Source organism: Aptenodytes patagonicus, chromosome 1 (genome assembly GCF_965638725.1).
Source record: "Aptenodytes patagonicus chromosome 1, bAptPat1.pri.cur, whole genome shotgun sequence".
NCBI classification, from domain to species: domain Eukaryota; kingdom Metazoa; phylum Chordata; class Aves; order Sphenisciformes; family Spheniscidae; genus Aptenodytes; species Aptenodytes patagonicus.
In genome coordinates, this window is record NC_134949.1 from 70,428,992 (window position 1) to 70,435,322 (window position 6,331).

General features: G+C 50.1%; 1 long non-coding RNA gene across 1 annotated transcript; it reads left to right on the forward strand.

Annotated features, from left to right (window-relative positions):
* The first annotated feature begins 917 nt into the window (after positions 1-917).
* On the forward strand, positions 918-6,270 carry LOC143161988 (uncharacterized). Its single transcript, XR_012995620.1, has 2 exons — positions 918-1,025; positions 1,929-6,270. It is a non-coding gene; the product is annotated as an uncharacterized LOC143161988 (long non-coding RNA).
* Positions 6,271-6,331: the final 61 nt, after the last annotated feature.

Consider the following 6,331-nt stretch of genomic DNA (forward strand, 5'->3'; position numbering starts at 1 on the left):
TGGCTGCCACTGAAAAATACAGTCAGAGAGAGAGGCAAAGACTTTCTAAAGTTGACGACAAACACAAGAACCTTGTCTCAAGCATTTCTTAGCTATCTGCTGAGGTGGTTGCTCCTGGCAGAGAAAAGATTTGATCGATTTACTGTGATTTATGCTTAAGTATCAGCTAACGTGGATTTATGGCCTTTTAACCATACAACCACTCGCAGGTTAGACGGGTTGTTTTGGTTACCGGCCTCTAGTCGCTGAAATCAGGCTGACCGAACGGGATTGCTGAGGTCCGTCAGTCCCTTCTTTTTAACTATAAGGATACTTTTGCTCTTTTCCTGTTCCTGAGACTTGAGAAATAGTGGTGAGAGACACCTAGCCAGTTCCCTATTGCAGAATTTGATTTTTAAAAGTGTAGTGTATCTAAATACCCTTGAGTTTGGGGTTTGGGGGCGCGTTTTTTGTTTGGTAACCCCCCCCCCGCCCCCCGTTACAGCCAAAGCTCTTATGCTTTGATGGCCGGCGCTGAGGAAAAGCACGGCGGGGGGGGGGGGGGGGGGAACCCGCCGCTCTCCCTCTCCCCCCCCTCCCGGCGCAGCGGTCCCGACGGGGGATTTTTCACCTCATTTTGTGCGCGGCGCCTCGCGTGTCCGCCGGGCGGCGCGCGGGGTTGCGCGGGAGCTGCGCGCGAGCTGCGCGCGGGGGCCGGCAGGGGGCCCCTCTGCTCCACGGCGCCGGCGCGCGGGCGGGGCGGCGGGCGCAGCCGCCCACAGCCGCCCACCCGCAGCTGTGCCCCCCCCCCCACCCCCGCCAGGCTCGCCGCTGCTCAGCGGGTGGCAGGGCTCCTGGCAGGGGGGAAAGGGTGCCGGCAGCACCTTGCTGGGGGGGGTGGTGGTGGGGGTGGTGGTGTTCTGCTCCAAAGTTCACTTAGGAGGTGCGGGGCGATTTTTCGTGCAGCGTTTTCCTCCCGTGGATCAGCTGTAGCAGGAAGCATTGGTGTGGTTCAGGCTGCCACAGCACACGGAGGGATGTTGAAGGTAGGGCCTGGGGACAGCGGGGGATTTTGTGCTCACCGTGCTTCCGACACAAGAGGTTATTTGTGCAGCGGAGGCCAGGCTGGTAAAGAGGGCCATGTTTCCAGCCGGGGTACTCACCATTGAAGAGGCGCCCCTGAAGAGTGTATGCCCCAGCAAGTGCCCCCAGCAGGCTGGCAGAGCTGCTGTATTTATTTTTACAAGGAAGACTGTCCAACAGGCTGAAGTACTTATTTTTAAACCGACGTGGAGGGGGTTTGCCAGCGGTCGGGCACAGGCTGAGCCTGGCACGCGTGGCAGGGACTGACAGCAGCACGGATGCCAAGCACCGCACCCTGTGGTGCCTGCTTTGGCTACTGAACCCCCATCCTCCCTGCACCAGCAGGCAGACTTCAGCCCATCATCCCTGTGCTAAATGCCCAGTCGTGTAATTTTCCCTTCAAGAGTTGAGACTTTCTTTGTGACTCTACTAGGAGCTTTCAGTTTTGCATGTTATACATGGATGGGCCTTACGATTTCTTCTGCAGGCACATCTGGCAACAGCCATATCCCCTAACACCCCTAGAGATGGTCTGTCTGCCCTTCTCACAGCAGCCCACAGGAGACTCCCTCTTCTTCCCCTGTCTACACTGTACTTGGATGTTTCCCCCACCCCCTTTCATAGCTGCCTTTAAAGACAAGCAAAACAGGCAGTTGCCCACAGCCTTCTTCCATGGGTTCCTGTGTAAACTTTGCAGCTCTGTTTTCCCTGGACTCGTAGCCCTGTCATCACCACCCCCTTCCTGACCTTCTAACATCCCCCTCGAAAGCAGCCGTACTTTCGGTCTCTTTTCTTACCACAGAGGCTCTAATGGCCTGAACCAACCCTCCCCCCCTCAGTTTATCTCTTCTCTTTCTCTGCTGCAGCCTGCTCATGGAGTGATGGACAAGCTAAAGGTTGAGAAAATACAGTAAAATGCCTTTCTTATCCTGTAATGACCAAGGGGGAGGACACAGCCTGATAAAAATGACAAGCCAGAAGAACTGAGAGCCAGACCCTTCACCTGCCTGTCCCTCAGCGGACAGAAAACACTTGATAGACCTGCCATGACTGCAACTGCTGCAAGCCTGGAAAGAAAGGAATTAAGTACTGAGCCAACTAGATCTACAAGTTTCTGGCCAAAGAAATGTCTTTCTGCTACCTGTGAAGAGACTAATTCAGAGACTTATAGCAGAAAATCCTGAAGTGGGCTGAGCGTCAGGAGCTAATGGAAAACACCTCTATAGCCTTGTGTTTTATGGCTGGGGGCTTTGCTTAGCATCTGGCATCTGCGTAGTCCCACTGCAGTGATGGAGGCTCACATGACATATATATCCAGCTGCTCACTTGGGCCTATCTCTATTTTCAACAAGCTACTTTACTCTTCTGTTTTTATTGGCATGATTTTTGACAGCAATGACTCGTGCTGGATCAGCCATTTCCTGCTGGTGAGTGACCAGGAGGCAAACATTTCATTTGCTAAAGTGCCCCAAAGGCAGTCTAAGCTGCTCTGCAACAAAACACCGCTAGACCTGTGACACGGTGTGCTGCGAACAAAGCTCCATCCACCTCCCGCTTAAATAAATCCAACCTGAAGAGAGACCGATGGGGGAGATAACAGGCGTAAGGCTTGCCGTATTCCTATGGCTGCTTGAAGTAAGCAGCACAGAAACTTCCATGGATTTTCTGCTCTCCTTCCTTGCCCCTGAGTCCGGATGGTGACCGAAGGAGGGCACTTTCTGCCCCTTTAGGTCTGCACTGCTCAGCTTCTTGCCACTCTTGCGCCTGCCTCCAGTCCTGTCCGTCCAAATACCTCTTTCATCTCAGGTCTTTAGGTTCTCTAGCTGGTAGGAGAGGTAGTACAAGCAAATCATGTCCGTCTGGCGGTCTCTGTATGAAAACACAGCCCAGAGCTGGATGCAGCTACCGTATGGTTTGGGGAAGGGGGGGCTGGGGGACCTGTGTTGTGTCTCTGCCAGGTGGCTTGGGCTTGACTCCACAGCGTGTTAGCCCCCTGGATCAAATTGCCCTTTGCACCATGCTGTGAAGACATTTCAGACACCCCTCGTAATTGTACTCCAGGCTGAGTGATGCGAAACATCCCCCCTCCACTGCACATTCCAGATTAAAACCTCACATGAAACACAGGTATCCCCAGTTCTTTTTAACAGGAAAAAAAGGGAGGAAAAAACCCACAATTAAAACAGGTTTAAAAATTTAAATCCATACTATGTTGTGAAAGAGACAGGCAAGGAAGCATTATATGCAATGTATTTGCCAACAAATGTGAGCAGGGAGCCAAGGTACGGAGGGTAAGGGAAAGGACTGGCAACAAAATCCTTGAAATGTTACTGCTAATGCTAACAGCTGAGTCGCAGTGAAGCCCCGTAGCCAAATTTACCTGAAGTTTTGGGGATATCTGAATGGATTGATCTTTCTTGATGGCTTCAATTCAGCCTAAGTCCCTCCTTCTTTGCACACCTGGATTTAGGTGGGGATGCAGTCTGGTTTTGTCAATTTGCACCTTTCTCTGAAATAAGGTACACTCTAAGGAAGAGTTGATCCCCAGCAGTAAAGCAGACTGGCCCTCCTCCTGTCTGACTCTAAGGCCCTAAAAATGGTTAAAGCCCATCTACTGCCAGAGGACTGTTGGGAAGCTGCAGTCACCACACACGGCAATGCCCTGTTCAAGCAAGGATCCAGGGAAGGCTACGCCAATGGAGTCGGGCGTCTCCATGCAGTTCAGGTTCACATTTAAACATATGTGATCAGGACGGAAGATTCTGCTATCTGACCAACCCCAAGATGGATATCTTCAGCAGAAGCGGAGTCACTAGGCTAGTCACAAATGCAAACATAGCCCTGTAGGATCAAGTTTCATCTTTCTGAGGGCTTCATCTGAAGATCACCTCAGACCTGTACAATTTTAAACCCCCAGTGATTTCTGTGCTGTAATCCCGAACATCATCGCTCACTGGTGGCTCCAGACACTGGGCCACATCACGTCACAGTTCCTGATGCAAAGCAGGTAAATGGCCAAGTGTGCAACAGGCTTTTCCTAGGAAGGTAAGAACAAACTGGACACAACAGGTAAACTGGTCCCAGCAAGTGTTTGGCAAACAGAAGATCTAGCCCTGCTGCTAATGCAGGTAATGAGGAGGGAGGACTACAGGTAACCAAAAGGCCATCGGTGGTTCAAGCCCTCAAGAGACCATGTGCAGGAAGAGCTGAAACCTTTCCACTGCAGCAGAAGAGGAAGGGACATGGGTCAACCTGTGTTGAGAAACACAGCTCCTCCCACACTCGCTCTGTAATGATTAGCTTCACCTTGGCAGCGAAGAGGCTCACTTAACTCATGGCAAATAAAAGATCTTCCTCCATCCATGTATAGCAAAGCTGAAAGATCAGGGGGCTCTGAGGAACATGGCTTTGGGTCACTGGTTAGCAGCCATCCCACCCGTTTGCAGCAGTTTTCCTCAGCAGCATTACAAATAAGGCATTTCCTAAGTCAGCATTTATAATCTGACTGTGATCAAAGCCTGTCTTGGGGACTTTATACTGAGCTCTGTATGCAACATCCATGGAGGAGGCAGAAAGGTCGCTCTACTCTGGCTCCTCCTGCAGCATAAAGCTCGTCCCAAGACCAAATCTGCATCAAGGCCCAGGAAAGGCCAGCCTACAAAGAGCAGCTGCTGGTGCTTCAGTGGAAGGTGTGGGGTATGTGGACAGAGAGAGCTGGAGTGGAAGCAGCTGTGGCTGAAAAGGGCTAGGGGTGCAAGGCATTCAACCCCCTTGGTTAGTGAGGTGTGTTACTGGGTTCTCACTTTTGCTTTCTGTGGTTTGCGTGGCTGGCTTCTGCAATGTAGCTGCCTTTGGTTTGTTGTCGTTCTATTTGGTTTTTGTTGTGGGGTTTGTAGTGTGTGGGGTTTTTTTTTTCCTCTGGGATAACTAGAGATGAACTTGCAGCCTGTGAAATGTGGGCAATTTAACACGGGATGAATGGGCTGCACAGCTTGATCCACTTCTGTAGTAAGTATATTTGCCTCCCGCTAAGGTGTTTAAACCAAGGTGAGTGGAAATAAACACTATGGCCCGGCAGCTTGGGACAGTTAGCAGAAAACATAAAGAGAGCCAATTTGCCTGAGCTGGTCAGATCAGGAAACGACAGCCCTCGCAAGTCTGAGGCTCTGAGGAGGGAGACGTCTTTCAGCAGGAACTTTTGTAAATTCTCCCTTGGCTGATGCAAACCAGCATAATTGTAGTGAAGTCAGGGAGAGACGCTGGTTGATCCTGGCGGCGTGCTTGGGGTATGTGTGCCAAAGGATTTTGCTGAATTTATTTAGCATCCTGGTTAAGATTTCTTTTTTTAATCTCCCTGCAACTAGTTCTTCTCCTGATATTTTTGATGTTGTTAAGTAAGGGAATCTGCTTGTCCAGACACTATTTATTGTGTAGTTGCTGCAATACCTTTTTGCCAAAGAACCGGAAACTACAAAGGTCCAAGTGAACATATTGGATATCCACAGTAGTTCTCCACCAAGGTGAAAATCTGTCTGACAGGCTGAATAAGGCCACATTTGCACTCTGAGTTAGGCGACAAAGGCTGGTGGTGGAAATCAAAAGGCGCTTCCTATAAATGCAGAGGCCTGTGTTAACATGGCCCAGTGCAGGATGACAGTTTTAATTTAGCTGGATCTAGGAAGCCAGGGTGTTTTTTCTCAGCTGAAAAGTGTTTTAGCTTCCTTGTGACCAGAGGACGGGAAAAGATTTTGCAGCAAAAAAACCTGTCGGCAACCAAGGCACCTCTTCTTGGCTTTGTGATCACTGTGCAACCAGGCTTAAATGTTCTGGGAGCAAGTTCCATCAGCTCGTTTCCAGCCATGGCAGGTCCTGAAATAGCAGACATCAGACCTATGACTGGTTCTTCGACCTAGCAGTGCTATTTTGGCAGCAGGCCCAGGGTTAAACATAACAAGAATCATTCTCAGTCCTTGCTCTCCTGAAGGTCAGTGGCCCAAATGGTTGGATGTTTGTCTTAGCTGTTTCCGGACAAGGTCTGCATTTTGTAATGATAAGGCAAAATTCCGAGATCCTCATGTTGGCAATCTCCTACTAACTCTAATTAGAAAGCATGTTTTTCCTGAATAAGGATGTCAGGATTTGGTCACTGGCAATTTTTAATTGTTTTGACTATTTTGAGCGGGGTGTTCTTTTGTTGCTGCTACAAAGGCTCACTGCTCCATTTTACCTCCACTCCATGACTTTCACAGGATAGCGCAGCTCATTCTTA